Source organism: Moschus berezovskii, chromosome 24 (genome assembly GCF_049115385.1).
Source record: "Moschus berezovskii isolate FMDL1 chromosome 24, NW_MosBer_1.0, whole genome shotgun sequence".
Lineage (NCBI taxonomy): Eukaryota > Metazoa > Chordata > Mammalia > Artiodactyla > Moschidae > Moschus > Moschus berezovskii.
In genome coordinates this window covers 29,467,524-29,481,027 of record NC_142483.1, presented here as the reverse complement: position 1 = coordinate 29,481,027, position 13,504 = coordinate 29,467,524, and the positions used below count along the sequence as shown (strand labels likewise).

At 37.4% G+C, this 13,504-nt stretch overlaps 1 protein-coding gene and 1 long non-coding RNA gene across 2 annotated transcripts in view; one reads left to right on the top strand and one right to left on the bottom strand.

The window, feature by feature from the left end:
- Window positions 1-13,504, top strand: part of MDFIC2 (MyoD family inhibitor domain containing 2) — a 103,120-nt gene that overhangs the window by 30,427 nt on the left and 59,189 nt on the right. The gene's annotated exons all lie outside the window — the stretch shown is intronic.
- Window positions 10,944-13,504, bottom strand: part of LOC148774024 (uncharacterized) — a 243,295-nt gene continuing 240,734 nt past the window's right edge. Inside the window, exon 4 of the long non-coding RNA XR_016036137.1 lies at window positions 10,944-12,318. This is a non-coding gene — a long non-coding RNA (uncharacterized LOC148774024). The remainder of the gene's footprint in view (window positions 12,319-13,504) is intronic.

Here is a 13,504-nt window from a genome sequence, read left to right as displayed (position 1 = left end):
AACAGACAAAAGCAATCTATGGTGATAGAAGTCCAGATGAGTACTCACTCTTGGGGCAAAAGTCTGAATTAGAGTGGGTCATGAGGAGATGTCTAGGGTGCTAAAAGTGTTCTTTATCTTGATGGACAGTGGTCACATGACTGCACATAAAAAAATTAAAACAATCTGTATACTTAAGATTTGTCAACTTCATTGTATATAAGTTATATCTCAATACAATTTTAGAATATTGTTGCTGTTGTGGTTCAGTTGCTAAATCATGTCCAACACTCTGCAAGCCCGTGAACTGCAGCACACCAGGCTTCCCTGTCCTTCTCTGTCTCCCAGAGTTCACTCAAATTCATGTCCTTTACAGTCAGTGGTGCTCCCTCATCCTCTGCCATCTCCTCCTACTTTGCCTTCAATTCTTCCCCGCATCAGGGTCTTTTCCAATGAGGCACCTCTTTGCATCATATGGTCAAAGTACTGGAGCTTCAGCATCAGCACTTCCAATGAACATTCAGGGTTGATTTCCTTTAGGATGGACTGCTTTGAACTCCTTGCAGTCCAAGGGACTCTCAAGAGTCTTCTCCAGCACATAATTTGAAAGCATCCACTCTTCAACACTTAGCCTTCTTTATGATCCAACTCTCATGTCTGTACGTGACTACTGGAAAGACCACAGCTTTGACTAAACGAAACTTTGTCAGCAAAGTGATGTCTTTGCTTTTTTAGGAAGCCGGTGAAATCTAGCTGGCAGGCCCTCAATCATCAACCCCTGATCAAAACCAGTTCCATCTTAGTCAAGTCTGTGCTAACCTTTCATCCCTACACCTGGCACACAGTAGCATTCAACAAGCATTTATGTAACAAGTGAGCACATGCCTAGGATATTAAGCAAGTTCCCACCCAACTTTAAGTACATCCCTCTCTGTTCCTCAAGTAACCACAGACTATGGTGGCATCAGACTCCATAGCTCAGAAGGTGGTGGAACCAATCCCATACCTGGTCATACTTTCATAAGAAGAAATAAACCATAAAACTAAGCAGCAGTTTTGCAGTATGACACAGCAGTATTGCTTGCATTAGGCCAATTTTCCACTTATGACAGCAGTAATAGCACTAAAAGCCAATAAAAGCGGTCTGTTCGTTCAGAGATCGGCTTTTATGGCTTACTCTAAATATTATCAAGTGAATCAAGAGCCATCATTATAGTGTCTAAAAAGCCTCCGTACCTTGTAAGCAAACAGTGTGACTCTGACAAATAATCATTAGCGTGCCTGTGTGAGGCCAGAACTGAGGGAAAAAAGTCAAATAACTGATATTTCCATTTACATAAGTCATTAGGGTAATTTTGGTTAGTTTCAGAATAAACAAAATGGATTGCATATGTAAAATGATATACTATTGCTTTCAACAATCCCAGTTATTTTTTAAAATCTTATTTCCAGGCAGCTGAAGACACAGGCTACTTAAATTGTTGAAGCCTTCTCAGGCCTTATGAGGAGAGAACTAAAGTTTAAAAAAATTACTGAAGGCTCAGTCAATTACACAGACTTCGCCAATATTTCTTATGTCTCAGTTAAAGTACATCTCAATATCTCTGATTGCATTAAATTTCAGATTTAGTCATTACTCATGCTTGCTTGTTTATAAGGACAAGGACAAAATTTTTCTTATTTTCTTAAGAAAAAATAAATAAATCCAGTATCCTCTTCTGAAATTTACTTACCTGGCTCTCATATATCATACATATACATACATAATTTATGTGCGTGTATCTATATATACACATACATATATATGATGGGCTTCCCTGGTAGTTCAGCTGGTAAAGAATCCAACCACAATGCAGGAGACCCTGGTTGATTCCTGGGTTGGGAAGATCCGCTGGAGAAGGGATAGGCTACCCACTGCAGTATTCTTGGGCTTCCCTGATGGCTCAGCTGGTAAAGAATCCGCCTGCAATGTGGGAGACTTGGGTTCGATCCCTGGGTTGGGAAGATCCCCAAGAGAAGGGAACGACCACCCACTCCAGTATTCTGGTCTGGAGAATTCCATGTGTATAGTTCTCTTGCCTGGAAAATCCCATGGACGGAGGAGACTGGTAGGTTGCAGTCCACGGGGTCGCGAAGAGTCGGACACAACTGAGCAACTTCACTTTCACTTTTCACTTTCATGCATTGGAGAAGGAAATGGCAACCCACTCCAATGTTCTTGCTTGGAGAATCCCAGGGACGGCAGAGCCTGGTGGGCTGCCATCTATGGGGTTGCACAGAGTCGGACACGGCTGAAGCGACTTAGCAGCAGCAGCATACATATATATACATAATATATGTATATATACATATATATAGCATATAAAATACACACATGCATAACATCTGCATATCTTATGCTAGACACTGCTCTAAGTACTTCACAAATATAAACTGATTTCATCCTTGTAACAACCCTATGAGGTAATCTCTGATTGACAGATGAGGATACTGAGGTATGGGAGGTTGGATAAGGGACTTGCCCAAGGTCACAAAGCTAATCAAAGGCAAGGCCAGGGTTTAAACACAGGCTGTACCATTCTGCAGCTTTTATTTTTAATAATTATGAATACTATCAATATTTGGAAATGGGCGTGCTGTGATTCATGGAGTCGTGGAGAGTCGGACACGACTGAGCGACTGAACTGAACTGAACTGAATATATAAAATAGGGAATAATTCTTTAAAATCAACTTTTTCTGTAAGTTAAAATTTCTAACACTGATATAATTATAAGATCAGTGAGAATGATGCAGAGGCGTTTCTGATAACTATAGGAATTTTTGTTTGGAAGTTATGAGTGACAGCCGCAGACTTATATCACCCTGAACAGACAGTTTATTTTTGCAATTTGCTTTGGAAGACAAAGCACTGAGAATCTTCTTTATTACAAGACAAGTGATAATAGATTTTATTCTCCCTTTTTATATAATTTATATTTCAAAACTGGCAAAAGTCTTCAACAAAACTAATCCGGAGCTTACAGAGGAAGAGTAAAAAAAAATGATTGGGTTTTAAAGTTAAATCACTAGCAACATCTAGTAATTATTATAACATTTCTTAATGCATATTAAATTTGAAGGTTCCTAAGTCCTGTACTCAGTTTAACATTATTCCCAGAAAATACTTTGTAAATGTATCATATAACACCAAGTTGATGAACAGTGTCATTGAAAAATTATATATCAGTGCTCACTTCTGTCAGATATTCACTCTTTTTCAAAAGTTTATCTTGTTGAATATGATGACTCTAAACCTTGTTTCATTTGCATCAATCGTAATTTACCTGCAATCAAAAGCACCAAAATATTATAACCTGAATCATCTAATTGATCTCCCTGAGATGAAAATAACCAGCTCTCTCTCTCACTACACACACACACACATACACACACACAGCTATTTCTTCATTTTAATTATAATATGTATACCAACCTCTTGCTCTGAAAAGGTCAATGAATTTTGGTATCAGAAAGCAAATTCTAGATCTCTGTACATCTGACTACTAAGCAACTATAAAAAAGCTATCCTTTAAAAAACTATGATCAATTTGTAATGCCTACCACTGGCACAACACAAGGAGAATGGCAACATATGTGTACCAAGTATTCCTGAGCCTTGTCTTTTTCACCTCTGACACTAGCAAAATACTCTTACAACCAAAAATAAGACACCTTCCTCCTTTTGTAGAAAAAAAGATCCTTATAACACAGACTTTACACAAGAATTGAGTTTTTCCCAATTATATGATATTGTTGTATTATCTGGAGTATACTGTTTTACAGAGGATTTTTCTGGAGCATCTCCCAGGTGATAGCAATCATCCTAAAAATACTCCTGGAGAGAAACAATTCTGTGATCTCATCCTGAAGCTTTTAAGACTTCCCTTTGGATTAAAGGTTTTAGCATCTCATTTTTTAAGGAGAAAAAAGAGGTGATGAGTACTATATAAACACATATTTTCTTGAGAGTAATCTTCAGAGGAATTGTGGAGTCAAGTAAGTTTTAATGAACTCACTGGGCTTAGCACTCTTGTTATTCTACCTCTGGGACAAGCATTCACATCTGCATGAAACCTCATGCATACCTTTCATGTCTCACTGATCACTGGGGTAAATCTCAGATTTGGCAGTCCTCTTAGGATCTTATTCATCTTCCTTTAACAGATAACCTTTCTCAGACAAAACTCAGGTCTCTGGCTGGACTTTCTTTGGCAACAGGTAGTCAGGAGTGTGAGAAAGAATATGTGAAGCTAGAAAGAGGAGGGAGAATGTTATGTGATCGGGTTTGAGGTTTTAAGGGCAACAGTTAAAAGGCACACGGCCAGGAAGTTTCTTGGGGGAGTCTGTGCAGAATGTTACCTGCTGGCTGTCTCCTGAGTTATTTACTTCAGTGACGTCCTTTGATCTCTTTTCCATTTCCTTTCCTTCCCAAAATCTTGCTGAAAGAACATTCTAAACCAGTGACCCAGGAAACATTTTCAATGAGACCTTGGCTGAAAGATGGAAGAATTTAGAGGAAGGATAAGAGGATTTTGGTATTTCAGCATTTTCAGACAGTAAAGACTCTGCCGGCAATGCGGGAGACCCAAGTTAGATCCCTGGGTCGGGAAGTTGCCCCGGTGAAGGGAATGGCAACCAGTACTCTTGCCTTGAAAATTCCATGGTCAGAGGAGTTTGGCAGGCTGTTACAGTTCATGGGGTCACAGAGAATAGACATGACTGAGCGATTAACACTATCACTATAATATACTATACTATCAGTATCACTATATAAACTCACAATGTGCCAGGAAGTATTTTTACATATGTTACATGTTGAACATATACATGCCATGCAACCCAGGAATTCCACCCCTAGATATTTAACCAAGAGAAGAAATGAAGACAGATGCCCACGGAAAGGCCTGCACATGAGGGTTCATAGTAACTTTCTTCATATTAGCTCTAAACAGTAAATATCCAAGCATCAATCAGATCAGAGGAGAATAGATAAAAGAATTATGGTTTATTCATATTAATATGATGGACTCTACACCTTAGCATTACAAATGAATGACCTCAGCAAAGTGGGTGAATCTCAGTAACATTATGCTGAGCAAAATAAAACAGACACAAAGAGTACACACCGCATGGCTCCACTTACATGAGATTTGATGAAAGGCAAATTTAATCTACAGGAACAGAAAACAGATTAGTGCGTGTCTGGTAGGTGGCAAGGTAACTGAAAAGGGAGAGAAGGAAATTTAGGGGGATGATAGGGGCTTCCCAGGTGGTACAGTATTAAAGAATTTGCCTGCCAATGCAGGAGATATAGTTTGATCCCTAGGTTGGGACAATCCCCTGGAGTAGGAAATGGCAACCTACTCCAATATTCTTGACTGAAAAATTCCATCAGAGGATCCTGGTGAGCTATCGTCCATGGGGTTCCAGAGAGAGAGTTGGACACAGCTAAGTGACCAAGCATGCGCACGCGTGTATGTGTGCGCACACACACAGACACACACACATATATGCACAGGAATGTTCTGTATCCTGATCATGGTGATGATTTCATTTGCCAAGACCCCACCATATACTCAGGTGCATTGTATGTAAATTACACTTCCATAAAGTTGACCAAAATAAATGTGCTGAACAGCCCTTTGTTTGTGATGCAGACTGTCCTTATTCCCTAAAAAAAAATGGACCATCACAATTTTAACCATTATCATTCAGGGCTAGCATGCCACTCCTTTGTGCCTTTTGATAGGATTTTCACTGCAACACAGCCTTGGCAAGTGTGATTCAAGAGGCTGAGATTCCAGGGGCACCCTTGCCCCCAACTTTCTCTGTGAGGCCTTCCTGGATAGGTCAGTTACTTACACAGGTTTCAGTTTTCCCATCTGTAATATGAAGGTAATAGACCAGGCCAGAACTTGCAAAATGGTGGCCTGTGGATGGGTAACATTCGGTCAAATTTGCAAGTTCCAGTGTATTGTAATTCATGCAGTGTAATTCTTATGAAATATTTGAATTAATTAGCAATACTGAAAAAATCTGAAATTTTTCATAGAAATTTCAAACTTCTAGCATCTTTGAAAAGCAAAAATCTGATAACACAATCTGCATCTCAAATGGCACCAATTAGCTGGAAATGATAAATCACGACTCAGTTTAGCCATGCATAATACTCTCTAGTTGCCCTTGCCTTCTCCCAGGCCTTTTTCAGTTTACATAACTGCCTATCTCCTGGTCATGTTGAGTTTGGAAATTCTAAACTAGATTAATGATGAATAAGTGGGAAGCTCAAGATGTAAAGAACTTTCCAGCTCTTCAGGAATAAAATCTTAATGTATTTAAAAATCAGTCCTGCAAAGCCACTCACTCAGATATATACAAAGAGAAAACATTCATAAGTTATGAAATTCCAGGCAACCTTTTGCAAACACTGGAGTAGGAATAAGGAAGCAGCCATATACGTAATAGGGAGAGTTCCAGTAATTAAAATAGCCCAGGACCTAAACTACAATAATCAGCCACTAATCTATCAGGGAATGAAACATTTAGCCCTGAAACAGATGCTGCATTTATATGGGACTGCTCTGAGTTTTTCTTTATTGTTTTTCCAACTTATAATTTGGGGTTCAGAATTATATATTGTTTATAAAATTATGTTGAAAGCTGCTCTTATTTAACTTCTCTGCTTTTAAATATTTTATAAAGTTCTGCAAATAATTGTATCTTAGGAATTGGAAAGGAATCACCTATAAAATCAACTGATAGTTGAGACTTCAACCACTTTTTCCAAAGTTCTTAGTCTATTCTGCTTGTCTATGTATTCTAAATTTTAAAATAACCTAAAATTTCTAATTTATTTGCATAACTGTATGGTTTACATTACTATATTTCTCAGAACTTTGTGTTCTCAGTGTCTTTCCCTCCCCAGAGGAAAAATAAACTCTGATTTATCTATCTTTGCATTCTCATCCAATTTTTATTTTTCATTCAACCTGTTTCCCCTTTCTTCTGTTTTAATGACTTAGGATCATTTTCTTTTTAAATTTTCTTGAGTTGAATACTTATTTCAGTAATTGTCACTTAAAAATAGTAATTTTCCTTAAGTTTATATTTGACTTATGCTTTAAGTTAGGGTATTTAGTACCACAGCCTTTGTTTTCTAAACACAATATAATTGTGCTTTGATTTCTTCTCTGACCTATTAAAAGTTTGGAGAATAATTTTTAAATTTCCTATTACCTAGACAGCTCTTTATAAAATTGCTGTCCTTTAAATTTCTAGTTTTAGGTGACCATAGTAAAATACAATCTGTACATTCTTATAGGTCTTATTTTATTATAGTGACCTAAAAGAAAGGCAATGCCAAAGAATGTTCAAACTACTATACAACTGTGCCCATTTCACAAGCTAGCAAAGTAATGCTCAAAATCTTTCAGGCTAGGCTTTAGCAGTACATAAACCAAAAATTTCCAGATGTACAAGCTGGGTTTAAAAAAGGCAGAGGAACCAGAGATCTAATTGCAAACATTTGTAGGACCATAGAGAAAGGAAGGGAATTCCAGAAAAATATCTATTTCTGCTTCATTGACTACACTAAAGCCTTTGACTGTGTGGATCATAACAAACTAGAACATTCTTAAAGAGATGGGAATACCAGACCACCTTACCCTGTCTCCTGAGAAACCTGTTTGTGGGACAAGAAGCAACAGTTATTAATAGAACAGAGCATGGAGCAACTGACTGGTTCAAATTGGAAAAAGAGTATGACAAGGCTGTATACTGTCACCCTGCTTATTTAATTTATATGCAGAGTACATCATGTGAAATGCTGGACCGGATGAATCACAAGCTGGAATCAAGATTGCTGGGAGAAATCCACTCTAAAGGCAGAAAGTGAAAAGGAACTAAAGAGCCTCTTGAGAATGAAAGGGGACAGTGAAAAAGCTGGCTTAAAACTCAACATCATGGCATCTGGTCCCATCACTTCATGGCAAACAGCAGGGGAAAAAGTGGAAGCAGTGACAGATATTTTTTTTCCTGGACTTCAGAATCACTGCAGACAGTGACTTTAGCCATGAAGTTAAAAGATGCTTGCTCCTTGGAAGAAAACCTATGACAAACCTAGACAGCATATTAAAAAGGAGAGACATCACTTTGCCGACAAAGGTCCATCTAGTCAAAGCTACGGTTTTTCCCATAGTCATGTATGGATGTGAGTTGGACCATAAGGAAGGCTAAGCACCAAAGAACTGATGCTTTCGAACTGTGGTGTTGGAGAAGACTCTTGAGAGTCCCTTGGACTGCAAGGAGATCAAACTAGTCAATCCTAAAGTAAATCAACCCTGAATATTAATTGGAAGGGCTGAAAGCTCCAATACTTTGGCCACCTGATGGGAAAAGCTGACTCATTGGAAAATACCCTGATGTTGGGAAAGACTGAAGGCAAAAGGAGGAGGAGAAGGGGGCAGACGATGAGATAGTAAGATAGCATCACCAACGCAATGGACATGAATCTGAGCAAACTCGGGGAGGTGGTGAAGGACAGGGGAGCCTGGCATGCTGCAGTCTATGGAGTCAAGGAGTCAGACACAACTTACGGACTGAACAACAACAAACATTTTTTGCTTCAGGGAATTTATTGGTATTTTCTTATGACCCAGCATATGACAGGGAACCAATTTTTAATTTTTGTAAATACTGAATGTGGATTTTCAAATAAATATTTCACAAATATTTTAAAAGAATATGTATTTTCTGCTATAATTTCACCTTGTAAGCCAAGAAATCCCTAATATTACAAATTACTTAGAAGCTTTAGGAAGAGGCAAAGAAGGAGCCCTACTACAGAGTCCGGAGGGAGCACAGCTCTGCCAACACCTTAATTTTGGAACTCCAGCTTCCATAACTGTAAGACAATCAATCTCTATTATTTTGTGTCATCTAATCTATGGTACTTTGTGATGGCAGCAACAAGACAGTAATACAGGGGAGACTACCGATGCAGTCTATACACTTCAGACTTGCAGGGTCCAAAAACTACTGGAAAAAACTTGAAAGCAAATCTGGAGGAGTAATTAGATACTCACATATCTACAGCAGAAGAGTAATCTGGAAAGTCCTGCTCAGTGCTTACTTCTGAGATGTCCAATAATAGGGCAGTTATGTCCCTGCTCTTCAAGTGCTTCCAGGCCTTGTTCAACACAATTTAGGCTCAAGTGAAAGACTTGACTGATTACTCTCTCTAGACTGAATAAGACTAGTTTTCTTGACAGATTATGTGAAATGCTAACCCTTACTCTCTCTAGTCCATTTCTAGCATTGACTATGAATAGAGAGTATTCCAGGAAATGGCTAGAATCGAGGCCATAGAGCAGAGGGACAAAGGGTAAATGATAAAGGACATTGTCTTATATCTTGAGACATCTGGAATATAAAATAAGAACTATTGGGAGACACTGGATAATTTAAAGAAAAGCCTGACCTGATAGGTACATTATCTTGATTCACTAACATCAAGATTTTTCTCTTTTATAACTCTGATAACTTCCTTTACCTTTTTAGTTGTTTCTAAACTTTACACTTAAATTTTAATAACAGGTTCACTGTTAGCATATGTTCAAAAAAATTTTAAGAAAAAATATCAACCACACCCCTCACCCACTGTCTGCGTTTTTGCATGCTTCCTTCCAGTTTTATATTTTATTGGATAAATAACATTTTATTGTCTGGTTCTATGCCCCTATTGACAGCTATTTATGTAATTTTAAAGTTTTCATTATTTAAAACACACTTCAATGCACACTCATACATAAAGCTTTGACTGTGTAGTTTCTTTTCAGGTTTTATGAATTTCCAGTAGTGTGAGAACTATGTTAGAGCATATGAATATTTTAAAAGATTGTGCCAATCAGAACTCCCCATGTGCAAATGGCAGACATTCAGAGCATACTAACTTAAAAGTGAGACTCAACTGCTCTTAAGGCTGAAGAGTCTAGAGACTGATCTACAGTTATGACTGCAACCAGAGTTTATGAGCATCTGTGTATGTGCATGTTCTCAAATGAAGTTCTTTTTGAATAAATATACTGCAATTATTTTCTCCATATGTAATCTGCCTTTTAAATTGCTTACGGTTTCTATCAAAGAGCAGATAATTTTAATTTTGATAAGCCCAATTTATTCATTTTTTATGGTTCATGCTTTTGAGATCCTAGGAAATCTATCCTAACATTCAAGTTGTAAAAACTTTCTCTTATGATGAATTCTAGAAAATGACAGTTTTTGCATTTACATTTAGATCTATAATCCATTTCAAGTTAATTTTTTGTGTATGAGGTGAGATGAAAGTTGGAATTTGTCTCTATGAATACCCAGATGTTCTACTAACAGTACCTGAAAAGACTACTTCCCCTATTGAATTACCCAGTCTCCTTTCTCAAAAATCTATTGGCTTGTAGATTTCAGTATACAGGTTGTATGCATACATCCTTAAATTTACTCCTCAGTATTCCATGGTTTTTGATGCTACTGTAAGTGGTATTTTCTTCAAATTCCTTTTCCAATTCCTAAACCTAATTCCTTAAAGCTCATGGTCCCAAAGGAGAAGATTTTTCCCTGTTGACTCTTGTCAAGAAATTCCCCAAGAAGTCTACTCTTAACTGCCCTGAGTGACCAAATGCAACAGGTTTTAAGAAATAAGGAAGATTTTGCCAAGGAAAGTCCTTGCCAGTACTGGGGGTGGGGGGAAGGGGAAGAGCATTAGGAAGACAAAAAGCATAATTAACTAAGTCCTGCACAATAATCACACCTATATTATCAAATTACCTTCTAGAAAAGTTGTGCTGGTTTACCCTTCCATAAACACTGTATAAATACTCTCTTTCCTTTTTCACAGTCTATGCTCTAACACTGACTTTCACCGTCATATCTCTGCATTTTATAATACTGACCAGATATTCTTCCCATCACTGGCTGTGTGCTCCTCTAATTTGCTTAGTCACAAAGTCTGGCTTTTCCTTGGGCTTCACAGTAGGGACAAATTTTAATCCATTTCCCAAGGGACTGAAAGCATCTGCTAAATGCCAAGTATTTATCTATAGAAGTTCATCTAAGTTTCTAGTTGCCTATGAACACAGGGGAAATAGCCTCTATCTACTTTCAATTGTAGTATTAGTGTATTAAAACATGTTTAGAAGCTCTCAACTTGGAAGTAATGATTAGTAGGGGAAAATCTCTTAGAATAAACTAGAGGACCAATAATAATCATATGACCCTTTCCATTGCTTCCCCTTACTCTGGAAAAGGAGAGAGATATCTCATAACTTTAGACTCTACTGAATAATGCATTATTTATTTTACTGATGGAACTGAAAGTGGCATAGGTTTTCCAATGTTATATTAATTTCATTAAAGTCAATAGGATTCCAGCACTAAGAAGAGTTAATTAAACAATGGGGTACTAAGACCCACAAAGAGCTAGCATACCATCCTAAATTAGAACTGGGATTACAAGCTTTTAATAGTTACAGTTCACAGTCAGCATTCTTTTTAAAGAAACTTTAGAGATTGGTTTATACACTGGATCATCATAGGGAAGTTGATAAGAAGGCCAAACCATCTCTCTCAAGTAATGAGCACATTTCTGTGTGACTCAGAGAACTTGTGACAGAGATACATGTTATCTTGATTCCCAGAAAGCAGCTTTATTTTTACCAGCAGCAAACAGCTTATATGTAATTGTTTTAACATTTCCATCTTAATTACAAGGACTCATTTCAAACAGTTGTTAGGGAACATGGGGAAACTACTAGATAAAATTGTTTTATCTTGTTGGTTCTCATCTCATCACCTAGAACTCTGAATCTTCATTATTATTTGTACTGTAAAAGATTTCCAGGTGGTATTATTACCTGTATTTGGTTAAATTTTATGAGAAGACAAGGGGGAGAGAAGGTTCTGATTTTAACTCACATATTAAAAACTTTGAACAGAGTTACAGATTTTACCATTTGTGATAAACTGGTATATATAATTTAACCTGAACCAAAAGAAAATTAGTATTGTGTGAATTCTGAAGCACTTTCAACATGTTGTAGGAATAATGTGGACTCTCTTGAGTTTTACACATTCATAAGTAAATGGTCTGTATCTCGTGCCTTTGTTGGCTTTCTGTGAGCTGTAGTTTCTGGGAAGTGAGCAGCTCTCATTCTTGTAACTCTTGTAATCCAGTCATTCGTGTGCCTCCTTCATGAGGATTCAGTACGGCTGTGGTGCTATTATCCCTCTGATAGGAACTCTAACTCTGTAAATAAATAAATAAATAAAAAATAAAATTATCAATTCTCCATGTAAGTAAGACTTTTTTCCCCCCACAAAATGTTCAGGATCCACAATTTGCACATAACCGAGCTAAAGCATTTCCCAAAGTGACAAAGGCTTCTGTCAACTGGTGCATGTTTTCTCCCCAATTCTCAGTGATCAGAGAATTGAACGCTGAGGCATAGTTGAAGAATGGGCCATTTGTTTACTCCTGAGTCACAGACCCAACACATTCCATAATTGTTTGTTATGAACCAAGTGTCAAGAATGGTTCAGACTCATGTATGATTCTTTTATTTGTGTGCCTATGATGCCCATAAAATCACAAAGTACTTTTCATAGTTTTGTTTTACACACAAAGAAAATGCATCATACATTAGTACAATTCTGTTCTTTATTCTATAGCTTACCAACATTTTTGTTTGGTTTTTTACTTGTTTTGTAATGCTATGCCTCAAAATAACTTCCCTGATATCAAAGAAGCAGCATGGTTAAATCAGTTTACTCTTCTGTTAATTGAACTATTTACTTTTAATTGCTTCATAACTTTCACTTGCACTTGTTTCTTCTTCAATTTGTTTCCCCATTTATTCCAAAAATTATTACAGTCCTGCCAGACTTCCACAGGGGATTGGTTTCACAACCCCTGCAGATACCGAAGTATGTCAATGCTAAGTGAAAAGTGTTAGTCGCTCAGTCATTTCTGACTCTTCATGAACCCATAGACTGTAGACCGCTGGGCTCCTCTATCTATGGAATTCTCCAGGCAAGAATACTGGAGTGGAGAGCCATTCCCTTCTCCTGGGGATCTTCCCGACCCAGGAATTGAACTCAGGTCTCCTGCATTGTAGGCGGAATTTTTTTTTCCCCCAATCTGAGCTTATATTGAGCTTATACAATATGGCATAGCATTTCCATACAATCTTTGTGCATCCTCTCATATACTTTAAACCATGTCTATATTACCGATAACACCTAATACAATGTAAATGCTATATGAATAGCTGCTAATGCAGTGTAAATGCTACATAACTCAAGTTTGGCTTTTTGGAACTTTCTGGAATTTATTTTTCCAAATAGTTCCAACTCATGGTTCTTTGAAGCCGAAAATGCAAAACTCATAAAATCAGATGTCTGTTTTACAAAAGTATAGGAAACAAGCTAAATAC